The 12,152-nt window shown below is 43.3% G+C and overlaps 2 long non-coding RNA genes across 2 annotated transcripts; both read left to right on the top strand.

Moving 5' to 3' along the window:
- The first annotated feature begins 289 nt into the window (after positions 1 to 289).
- LOC136014292 (uncharacterized) lies at positions 290 to 3,125 on the top strand. Its single transcript, XR_010612612.1, has 3 exons — positions 290 to 373; positions 665 to 820; positions 3,040 to 3,125. It is a non-coding gene; the product is annotated as an uncharacterized LOC136014292 (long non-coding RNA).
- Positions 3,126 to 8,823: 5,698 nt separating this feature from the next.
- LOC136014290 (uncharacterized) lies at positions 8,824 to 11,186 on the top strand. Its single transcript, XR_010612609.1, has 3 exons — positions 8,824 to 9,042; positions 10,620 to 10,682; positions 10,844 to 11,186. It is a non-coding gene; the product is annotated as an uncharacterized LOC136014290 (long non-coding RNA).
- Positions 11,187 to 12,152: the final 966 nt, after the last annotated feature.

Raw genomic sequence — 12,152 nt, 5'->3', positions numbered from 1 at the left:
CTGCAGGATTCTCCAGGCAATGCTTCTGCTCCATAACTGAGCCAATCCTCCAGCTCTCACTACTGAAGGAGTTCTTTCCTGTTACTTCTCCTCTTTTTCATCTATGGAGAATCACAGTCAAAGCACATCATTAAAAACTCTGGAGCACTTGAACATTTCTGTAAAGGAAAAGATGCCAGTTAGTAACAGTACCTCACTGCAAACAGTCATATATACGTATGTGTGACCTTGACACCTATCAGAAACCTCAGAGAGCCGTTCGTAGTAACACGTCTCATTTTTTCCTGAAGGCAGAGAACATACTGGCAGTTCAGCTTTTAGGAATTGCTTTAAGTTGGGAAGAGTCAACGGACCAAGCTGCATTGTGTTGCAGGTGGGTAAAGCTCCTTTGAAAGAAGCACTTGCTCTCTTCAGTGATTTTGTTCCTTCAGCAGTGAATTTGTTCCACTTTTCCTGCCTCACGAGACCACCTTCTCTTTTCCTAGTTTCTTTTCCCCCACCTCCCTTATGTCTTAATTCACTGCTGTCATGATTTATACTAGCAATACAATGTGCAAGACACGAAAATCTATACATTTATCATACCCCTGTCTGAACACTGGGACATGACATTTCAAAATTATTTTTCCCTATACATTTATCATACATTTATTTTCTCTTTCAGAATGAGACACTGTTTTCTATGGATTTAAGCAGGCTGAAAAGTGTCCAGCACCTCTACTATCCTATTTCATGTTCTCCATGTGGCCCATGTGGTAAAAAAAGGGGCAGGAGTACTGCTCTGCTGTCTTTTTCTGTTCCTTTGGCCAACACTGTGGAGGTAAATATCTTATGATTCTTGCACAGGTGAAGTTACGTACTTTTAGCATGTTGTCTATTAGTGGCAATTTGATGTTTAGTGTAAACATAAATTGTTCTTTAGGGAAGAGTAAGGATCTGTGATGGCTTGTTCCTGCAACTGGCTGATCTTTATCAGCCTTGTGACAGTCCCACAGGAACAACTGGTTGTAATTAGCTCATTTATTATTGATTCAGTCTTTGGACAATTAATCAGAATTAATCAGGGTTCAGCAGTGTTTTAGAGGTCTGAAAATATGTACGTAAGAGCTAGGGCTGCCTGAGCATGCTGAAAGAAACATGAGGTGGATGCTGTTCAGGAACAGACTGCAATTTTGCCTCTTTCAGGCTCTGAAAACAGGTCGCTTCCTCTGCCTCCTCCTTATTTCCCTATACAGTGTAACTCTGGGAGAGGCTGAGCATAAATGATAAAACATACTGAGAGAAATGGTTCTTAAAAGAATTCTGTCCCAATCTTAGATCTTTCTTCCCTGGTCACTCCCTCTGAAGGCAAAGTCCTGCCTCCTAGAAGCTGTAAGGCACTGGAGCCTGAAATTAGCTGTTTGATCTTATTACTGCAGCCCTTGTGCTTTTTTCCACTCATCCACATATTGGTAGTTACTCTTGTTCTTTATAATTTAATTTTAGACATAACATAATCTTGCTGGAGTAAATGCTTGTGTGTTTGCGTTGTGGTTTTCTTTTGGCAAAACATGAACTGTACTCATAAGAAAGTTGGCGCAATGTAAAGACCAGATAAAAACATACTGTAAAATCTTTAAATGCTTTAATTGTTTGTTAAAAATGGCCACAATTTTTGACTGGAAAATTAAAGTCTCTGACATACCTGGGATCTGGTTAGAGTTTTTCCACATAAAATTATTTTTTTTCTCCACCGCCCCCCATGTGGCATTTCTGAACACAATAGAAATTTAAATTTTATTTCCTCTCATATCCATGTGTTTTAGAAATGAAAACTTTTTTCTTTTTTTTTTAAATGTAAACAGGTTTTTGAGTTAGGAAAATAAGTCATCATCTATCTTCATTTCAAAGTGTTTCTTATAAAAGCTTTTAATGTACATTTTTCATGAAAGAAGTTGCCTCCTTTTCTCCCCACTCCGATCTATTTTTGACTAACTTACTCTTGAATTGGGAATATCCTGAAAAAATAATTTTTGATTTTGCAGGCAGTGTGATAATTGACTTGGAAAGAAAAAGAACAATTTACTTATGCTATAAAAATACGATATTGTTAAATGTTGAATATTTCCTGGATGTGCATTAGTTCTGTTTATATTAGATTTAAGCTAAGTACTAATTTTATTAGCAACAGTAAGTCTAAAATTCAAATATATGTGGAGCAAGTCAATGTCTGTTATTGGAACAAGAGTAATTAGTTGAGTAATTAATCGAACCATGCTTGAGGCCTCTTTTTTTTATTCAGTCAAGGTATTTAAACGGAATACGTTGTTCTTTATCTCATCATAACCAACTGCTCACAGAATGTATACGTTACATTCTGCCACTGACATATGGATTCTACCTCATGTCATTAATGCAGTGGTTAACATCCACAATTAATTAAATAGTTTTTGGCACACTATCTCATCCAAGTCAATGAGCAGAACCAGATATAATTTGAAGATTCAATGCTTTCACCTACATGTTTGAATTTTCCTCTGAAGGAGGTGGAGGTGCCCAGATGAAGCTAAAGTTTTGTTGAACTTCTTCCATTCTTGAGTTAAAATACCTTGGCATGCAATTAAGACTGAGGCATTCGTGCGTTATAAATTTATTGCCAATGACACATAATATTTGAGCTTAATTTAGCCATAGGTCTTGTTGTCTGAAAGATTTAAGAGTAACATTTTAAATTAGAGTCCCAACTATGCATTTAATTTAGATTTAATATGACAGTTATTTGTTCTACTAACAAAAGCCCTATTGCATATTAAAAACATATTAATTGAAGATTAACACAGATGTAGTAGATTTAGAAATCTTTGCTGAAAACATTTTAAAGCATCAGTTGACATTCGTGAATACTGTAAATATATTAACAGTCTTATTGTGACCATTTACTGAAAAATCTAGCAGATTTTTTTCCACTCAGAACAGAATGCTTCTGGTGCTATGGCCAGCCATCTCATTGATCTTTTTTATACAGTGTTTAAGTTATTGCCTTTTCACTTCTGTTTGTAGGTGCTGCCACTGCAGACATGCAGTTGCTTTCCTGGTCTGTGAATGGAAAAGGTAATTGTGCACTTGACTGTGGTGATAACAAACATCAAAGATATTTCAAAACAGACATTTCAGTCTCCTCTTGGAGGCTGGAAGCCATTGGAAGGGGTGGGGATAACGTCTTCGTTCTGTGTGTGTGTGTCTTGAAGACTCAAGATAGGAGGTGTTCATGAATTTGCATGTACATAACGATTGTATCACTCAACTGGAGTTGTATGCAGAAAGTTGCTGCAGCTTCATTGCAGCATGGAAAAGGCCAGCCTGGGACATCCCACTGCCTTGCCTCAGTGGCACGCTCTGATGCTGTGCAGGGAACATCATTAATCCTAGAGATAGCTGTCACTGATATATAGTTCATAATTTTCTATGAAATGTCTGCTGGGGAAAAGCCTCTGTGCTAATTGACAAGGTAAGGTCAACCGTTGGAGCTGTTGGTGGAGTATGGCTCTACTGGTCGGTTAATGCCTCAGCAGCACCCTGTCCTATTATTCTTCTTCTACTCCTGCTCAACAAGCTGTGAGCCAATTTCAGGAAGGCACCAAATTTGATCTGATGACAGCAGCATTCCCTAGCGCACTGCAAGACACTGGGCAGGCAGCATGCATGGTCTTGCCTTGAGGGCTGTAATGAAGCCTTGTAGTAGGATCTAGTACGGATGTATTACTATAAATCCCTATTATGTTTATTTCACTTTTCATTCACATTCCTTCAATTCGTTTGATATTTAGCCCCAGGCAGATTCAGCTATATATCCAAAGATGCAACTTTACATTGAATTAATGTGTATCTCTTTGCCAGTTAAGAAGTTAACAAAAAAGGAATAGGTGTCACTATTTTGCTTATGGTGGGAATTTGACGACGCACTGAACCAAGCACAACACACTTCCAGAATCTTAACTAGTTTGATTGCACCATCGACACTGTTATTTCGACAGACCCGCTCTCCGGCATCTGGCATAATTGGAAGCAGCAGCCAGCAGGTATCAGATGTCAGTATGAATTGTCTCCTGCTGTGTGAGCGCTGACTATGAAATTGATTTGCTGTCTTTTTTACGCAGTTTTGTAATGAAAGTAACGTGAAGTCCCAAACAGACAAATTCCATATTTGTGTACGTATAGTTAGAATAGGCATATGTATAAAAAACAGAAAGAGCAAAATATATCATCAGGAAAGCAGTATGGCACCATCAGGCCCTGCTTCCTCACAGGTGGTTGTGGTGGCAGTCTCCCCTGTGTTTCCGAAGAAGCTGAGCTAAGCCGATAGCTGGAAACCAATTTCTTTGGGTATTTGCATGGATCAAAAGCATAAAACATAAGAAAGAAGAACCCTTCAGTGAGTGAATTTATATACCTATTTTATTCATCAGCGATAACATGCCAAGAGAGAGACACTGTGGAAAACAAGTCTCCAACCTGGAGCAAGTGTACCTCCAATTTGTCATCAGGATCATAGAGACCCCTAAGACAAAAAAAATGGCCCAAGCAAAGTCAATGGCAAATTGCTGTTGATTTACTATCGACAAGATGTTGCCTTAGGGCACATCAGAAATAAATGACTGTCTCAGCGCGTTCAAAATGCCGTCATACAGAACTATTTCACACCTATAAAGGTAATGTTTGTAGGACTGGGGTCTTGAACGCTGATTCAAGAAAGGATTAGACCATGTATAAAAGTGGTGCCATTAATCTGAGCCTTGAGAAAAGCCTTTGAGAACTTCTTAAGGATTGCTGACACCTAGCTGATGGCAGTAGGAGCACGGGAGGCCAGGCTTTGCTGGCAAGAACTGGTGCCTCTTCTTAAGCAGTGTTACAACTGGCTACAAAACAACCTTGTTTATGGGCCTCTTCCTCAGCTTGAGGCAATACTTGGCTTTGATACAAGAAGGCTTAATCAGCTTCTACTGTAATCAAATTATTGAAGGTTTTTCAAAGAGTAAATTGCAACATCTTTCCTTCCCAAGAAGTCAGGGTCAAAAACCTTGTTAGAGAAATCAGCTTGAGCATTGATTACTGCATGTGGCCTCTTTCTAGACAAGCATAATGGCAAAAAACATTCTGAACATCTGGTTCAGTGGGGCCCAAGTTCAGTGTTTAATTGTGTTTTTGCTCTGACACCCAGTTGCATAGCAATAAGGGGGAGCATATGATACAATAATCTATATATAGAATAGGTGGGGCCAAAACTTTGACTGGAGGCCAGCTAGTCTGGTATTCCAATCTTGGTGCTGACATGAAGGCAGCCAGTAACCTTCGGCAGGTCACTTGAAGCTCTTCCTGAATTTCAGAACCTCTGTTGACAAGGGACCAGTTTGTAACTGTCTTGGGATTGACAGTTGTCATAACATGATCCAACAGGCCGCTTTATACAGAGCTGCATCCCAAGTGCCCAGAAAAAACTTTTCCCCATCCTGGATAAGCACAGGATAATTTACAGGGAGCTGGCTGCTCTGCTTAGAGGGTAGTTTCCACACAGAAACAGCAATATACTGCAGTTTTCTTCCCTTCAGAAGCAACTAACGTGGCTTGAATCTGATCTCAAGAGCAGATAGAGGGCAGTCATTTGAGCAGCTGGTTCCCTTCTTTTATAGAATCATAGAATCATAGAATAGTTAGGGTTGGAAAGGACCACAAGATCACCTAGTTCCAACCCCCCTGCCATGGACAGGGACACCTCACACTAAACCATCCCACACAAGGCTTCATCCAACCTGGCCTTGAACACCGCCAGGGATGGAGCATTCACAACCTCCTTGGGCAACCCCTTCCAGTGCCTCACCACCATAACAGGAATGAATTTCCTCCTTATATCCAATTTAAACTTCCCCTGTTTAAGTTTTAACCCGTTAACCCTTGTCCTGTCACTACAGTTTCTAATGAAGAGTCGCTCCCCAGCGTCCCTATAGGCCCCCTTCAGGTACTGGAAGGCTGCTATGAGGTCTCCACGCAGCCCTCTCTTCTCCAGGCTGAAAAGCCCCAACTTCCTCAGCCTGTCTTCATACGGGAGGTGCTCCAGTCCCCTGGTCATCCTCGTGGCCCTCCTCTGCACTTGTTCCAACAGTTCCATGTCCTTTTTATGTTGAGGACACCAGAACTGCACGCAATACTCCAAGTGAGGTCTCACAAGAGCAGAGTAGAGGGGCAGGATCACCTCCTTCGACCTGCTGGTCACACTCCTTTTGATGTAGCCCAGGATATGGTTGGCTTTCTGGGCTGCGAGCGCACACTGAAGCCGGTTCATGTTCATTTTCTCATCGACCAGCACCCCCAAGTCCTTCTCTGCAGGGCCGCTCTGAATCTCTTCTCTGCCCAACCTGTAGCTGTGCCTGGGATTGCTCCGACCCAGGTGTAGGACCTTGCACTTGTCATGGTTCAACTTCATAAGCTTGGCATCAGCCCACCTCACAAGCATGTCAAGGTCCCTCTGGATGGCATCCCTTCCCTCCAGCGTATCAACCGGACCACGCAGCTTGGTGTCATCGGCAAACTTGCTGAGGGCACACTCAATCCCACTGTCCATGTCAATGACGAAGATGTTGAACAAGACCGGTCCCAACACCGATCCCTGAGGGACACCACTCGTTACTGGTCTCCAGCCGGACATTGAGCCATTGACCACAACTCTTTGTGTGCGGCCGTCCAGCCAGTTCTTTATCCACTGAGTGGTCCATCCATCAAATTGATGTCTCTCCAATTTAGAGAGAAGGATGTCGTGTGGGACAGTGTCAAACGCTTTGCACAATTCCAGGTAGATGACATCAACTGCTTTACCCTTATCCATCAATTCTGTAGCCCCATCATAGAAAGCCACCAAATTGGTCAGGCAGGATTTCCCCTTAGTGAAGCCATGCTGGCTGTCACCAAGCACCTTGTGTTTTTCATGTTCCTTAGCATGTCATCCAGGAGAATGTGTTCCAAGATTTTACCAGGCACATAGGTGAGACTGACTGGTCTGTAATTACCCCACACAAGTCACAAGCAATAGTGCTTTGGGTCCTTGTGATGTCTGGGCTTTCTTCAGTCACCTCCTGCTGTAGGTAACACCACACTTTATCTGTTTCTGAAGCTAGGTCTGATTCCGAAGCTAGGTCTGATTCCAACAGTAAGACTACAAACAGTTGCTTACCATATCTGACAGACTTAGGCCCTTTTCTACAGAACCAGAGTTTCCATCAACTTTTAACCCTATAATTCAGCCCCAAGGATAAGCTGTAATTCAACCTGTAAGAGGGTGTGGTTATAGGGATGCTCTCTGCAGCTCACTTCTCAGAGGTATCTGGTAGAAAGAAATCCTCCCAGTTCCATGCAGAAGCATTGTGTGGGTTTGCTCAAACACAGGATGCTGCTGACTCAGCCAGCCCAATTTGCTGCTGTTCTTCCCCTCATTTTCTTGGGAAGCTTCCCTAGGGTACGCAGACCCCCAATGGCAACGAGGAGGATGAAGAGGACTCTACTCTTCTTCCTAGCAGTGCAAAAAATTGTACATTGTACTAGAGAAGATGTGGCTACTGCTCTGGCTGACATTGAAATCCAGAGAGGAACAGGGATGTGACCCAGCAACACCTCCTCTCCTGTGTTTGAAGAGCGCTGTTACCAGAGTCAACAAAATTCTTTGTATCAATGTATCCATTGATGGAGAAAGAGGATTCCTGCAAGAATGAAACACTACTCTGGATTAATTGAACAACAGCCTTAGATCAGTGCATTTAATAATGCATTTAGCAGATTCTTCCCAGCTGTGTCCTTCCAGTCTGTTTCCTTCCCTTCACTGTTGTGCCGTGGAGGTGAGTGAACAGTTACGCTGGGCATCATGGTTTCTACGAGCCTATTTCCGCTCCTCTCCAAAACACATTGCTGCATTTTACAGTGACTTTTCTTGGCTTCCAACTCCATCAGACCCTTTATGGGGATTCAATAACCTAAATTTCTCAATAGAAGTCGAATAACTAAATCCAGTGTGGTAGGTGAAGTCTCTTCCAGAAGCGGCTCAGGAAGATCTTAGTGTACTTTCCCTCACTTCTCTCAGGTAACTGTTCAACTTCCGCTGCTTTTTACCCCAGTTCACTTCTCTTAATACTAACAGGACAGTTTGGCCCTCCATTCTTGGATTCTCTTAAAGAGAAATTTCAGGGTGATTAGTGTAAGCAGCATACTTACATTCCTGTCTGCTTCTTGCAGAAAACTTACCTTTCAACTGTTGTTTTAGTAGCAGTAAAACTTTTGCAACTGCATGACTCTTTTGGGAATGTTTTACTGTCCCCTTTATAGCAAATGTTACAGCATGCACATATGACGTCAAGTTCCTCTTGTGAGTACTTGATTTTTAGTGACATGAATATGACACAGATGGACATGAGAACCCAGCTGTTGACTCTGTCTCTCAGTGCCCTTTTGTTTATGTCTGTGACCTGGTCACGTAGCACAAAGAGTTTCCTGCTGAACTACATGCAGCTGCCTGGCTGAAAAGCATGTGAGAGCTTTATTTGTCCTGCCTGCAGTCTCAGATCTTCTTGGAACTGGCTCCCAGATCCCTCCTGCTGCGGAGGTGGGTGATATCACCAGATAGCCTTCCCAAGGATCTTGTCCTCTCTGGAATCCACTGCCAGGGATCTGCAGGGCATTGCAGCCTGCATTTCAGCGTGCTGCTCCAAATAAACTCCCTGAGTTAAGCTCTGGGATCCCTGGGGCTTCAGAGCAGTGCCACCCTTTTTTGTCAAGGTGAATAAACGTTACTGACACACAGGGAACATAAACTGAGGCTTGACTGATTAATGTCATTTTTCTAAATGTATTTCTTTTAACAGATTTACACATCTCCATGCACCCAGCCTCCTTGGAACCTGTTACATTGTCATGAAAATTGCTCAGGCCCGTGAGCCTGATATTTGGCTGATATGAAAGACCTAAAGATCTGTCTTGAGCCAGATGCTTCTTGAGACAGCTGCACCGCAGCCCACTCACAACAAGGTAGGCACACAGCGTGTGGTCAGAAGGAGCCATGGATGTTTGGGTCATGACATGGTCTGCAGGTCTGGGGCACCAGCAGGCAGGTGGACATTGTTTTGCCTACAAATGGAATGCAGCTTGCTCTGCAACTGCCCATCACAACCTCAGGTGCCCAAATGGCAAAATGGTGTGTTGCTTAGGCAGCACAGATGCTTATTAAGTAGTCTGCCAAGAGATGCTTTTACTTAAGTTACGTCTCATCCACCGGGTGTCTGACAGCGCACCCTAGGGCTCAGGCTTCACCCTGTTAGGTGAGCAGTCACACTCCTCTGTACAGTGTACACAGTCCCAGCGTAAGATGAGGTAACAGATATAGACAGAAGAAAATGTAAAAAACCCCACCAAACCATAAAGCCAATCTACACACTTCTCAATAGCCTTAACTGAAATGATAGAGTTTCCCAGTACAATCAGTTGTTTTGCATATCTGTTTTCTGTAAGTGTGAGTCTGGTTTTGCAGCTCACATTCCCCTGCAGTGATCCATGCCTCCCTTTACCATCTCCTGACGTGTGGAGCACCACTCTTCCATCCCTCACATCTTTGGTTTTCTAACATCACCATTTCAACACTAGCTAGTGATCACATGAGAACTCAATATTAGGAAACCATTTGGTATATTTTTAGCGGTACTCGGGCTGAAGTAGCAATGAGCAGGGAGGAGTGCCAGCCACATGTGACCAGCCAGCTGTCTGTGGCCCACATTTAGGAAATCACTGATTCAAGTAACTGGCAATAGGTTATGGAAAATTTCTCTTTTAGATTGCTATTTCAAAATGATCCCAAACTAAACAAGGTAGGAAGGTCATCTTGGCTATAAACAACTTTACAATGTGTGAGCAGTTGTAATCTAGTTTCTTTGCCTTTTAATGGAAGAGAAATACTTCGGTTGGAAGTGAGTCTCATTTGTGCCACTAGCTGCAAAAGCAGCCGAAACAGTGTTATGGCTGGGATGAAGAGGCTATGTAGCTGCTGTGTCCTTCTTCCCCACTCTTGGGCACTGGTCGCGCTGTGCTAAGTGCTGAGGTCTTGTCCTCTATTGTGTGGAGAGAGGGGAAACCACCAAGAAGGTCTATTTTTATAAATCTTAATGTGGTAGCCATGTAACAAAAAAAAACCCCTACATTAAACATGTGAATCTTCTTCCTTCTCCAACCTGCTGTCGCGCATATCTGTTGGCTATGACTTCCAGCTCACCTCCTTTCCTGTCTTCTTAATCCATGAGTATTTTAGGAGTCAATAACTTCTTGTCAGCTGGCACCTATATGCATCAAAGGCAGCTGCCTGCTAGAGTTCTGCATGCTTCTGGGGTTATTTAACTGCACATATGAGCAGATCTTGCATTCCTTTTATGTCACCCATCTGTGAAAAAGCCTGCACCAATTTCAGCCAGGCTTGCTTTATCACATTCCCTCCTTGCCAGCCTAGCAACCTGCTTCAGTCTGTTTCCTGTCCCACTGAGGAAGCAGAGACTGTGCCTTTAATATGCATTGCCTTGTGTCTTACAGTTTTCAGCTTGGTCTCTCTTGTTGTCCCTCAGACCATCTCTGAGCACAGCAGAAAGTGGCATCAGCACTGGTCCAGGCCCCAGCACATGCACAAGGTAGGGTGAAGAACAACTCTGAGACTCTAGCCACCCGCAAATCGTGAGGCCAATAATCAGCCAAGTCTGCTTATGAGAACAAGACCCCAGTCTCCAGCTGACATGGGGAAGCAGTCAGAGCAGCCCAGTGGGCACCATTGTGAGATTTGATCATTTTGTAGATCTGAAGACTTTGCCAAGCTCCTGGCTCCACATTGCCTGCCAAAGAGGTGACAGTCATCATGCATCAGCTGTGATGGACGTTGTGGGACTGAGTTCCTATGTGTTTTGTCTGGAGTCAGTTTGATTCCAAAGAAATGCCCCCAGAAACAGTATTTCAAACACCAGGGAGACTCTGTTTTATTGTTTTAGGAATGCATTTTGTAAATCACTCGGTGGTGGCAAGTTTATGTATTTGGATAGCACTATTAGTTTCAAGTAAATCCAGTTGAGTATGTGGATTTTGGACTTTTGACCTTTAAGCAGAAAGAGCTTTTTGAAGAAGTGTGAAGTAACTTGTTCATCTCCATGCAGTGTACTCTGCTGAATGAAAAAGGCCTCTGCAGAGACACAGAGGGGATGTAAGGGGTGGTGAACACCTGCATTCATCTCAGTCAATGATTTCTCCCTTCCCAAGCTGTTGCTAGTGGTTGGGACACTGTGCTAAGCACTGACCTGGTGCATTTTCAGTCCTGCACTTTGTGTTTGGCAAACATTACCAGGAAGGTGGAAAGTGTTGCCCTACTGCTGGCTCTCATGGGGAATGAGGAAGTCACCATCCCCCACTACATGGGACTCAGGATAAGGGTTGCCCAGGTCTCGCTGAAGACAGGAAAGATGCAGGGAGGAAAGGTAGGCTTTATTTTTTTTTTTTGCCTCCCAGCTCAGTAGGGCTGGGAGCATGGCTGTGCATTTCCAAGTCCTGTTCCTTGTGTCCTCCTCTGCCACCCTACTGCCCTTTCCCCAGACATCCTTTGCCTCCGCGCTCATGCTATTTATTTAGCTTCACTGCCATCTGAGCTTTCTGCTGTACTGGTTTGATTTCTCTCAAACTGCGAACTCCTTTGACAGAGGCAGACCATGACAACGTGCCTCACTCCTCTTCCTTTTTTTCCCCCTGTTTTCTGCAAGCAGTCAGGTTTGAACTGACATTGGCTGGTTGTAGGTCAGGTTCAAAGGCATCAAGCACTGTTTGAACATCCCCTTGAGCAATACGCTCATATGAAAATGAGTAGTCTAGAAAACCTCTGTGACTGCACAGAGTAATCCACTTTATGGGTGAGCTCCTAGGGTTGGCAGACTTCTCATTTAATATGGGGTTTCTCACATTTTAGCCAGAAATCCTGCATCCTGTGGTAAAGGACAGGCTTACTACTTGCCCTGGTCTGTTTCCAATAAATCATGCAGAATTCTAGCCTGAAGTAGGGAAAACAGTCCCACCTTACCCTTTTCTTCAAAGATTCGTTGATTGTTTCAGAGCTGCTATTTTGC

This window comes from Lathamus discolor, chromosome 5 (genome assembly GCF_037157495.1).
Source record: "Lathamus discolor isolate bLatDis1 chromosome 5, bLatDis1.hap1, whole genome shotgun sequence".
NCBI lineage: Eukaryota > Metazoa > Chordata > Aves > Psittaciformes > Psittacidae > Lathamus > Lathamus discolor.
This window is presented reverse-complemented; position numbering and strand designations above follow the sequence as displayed.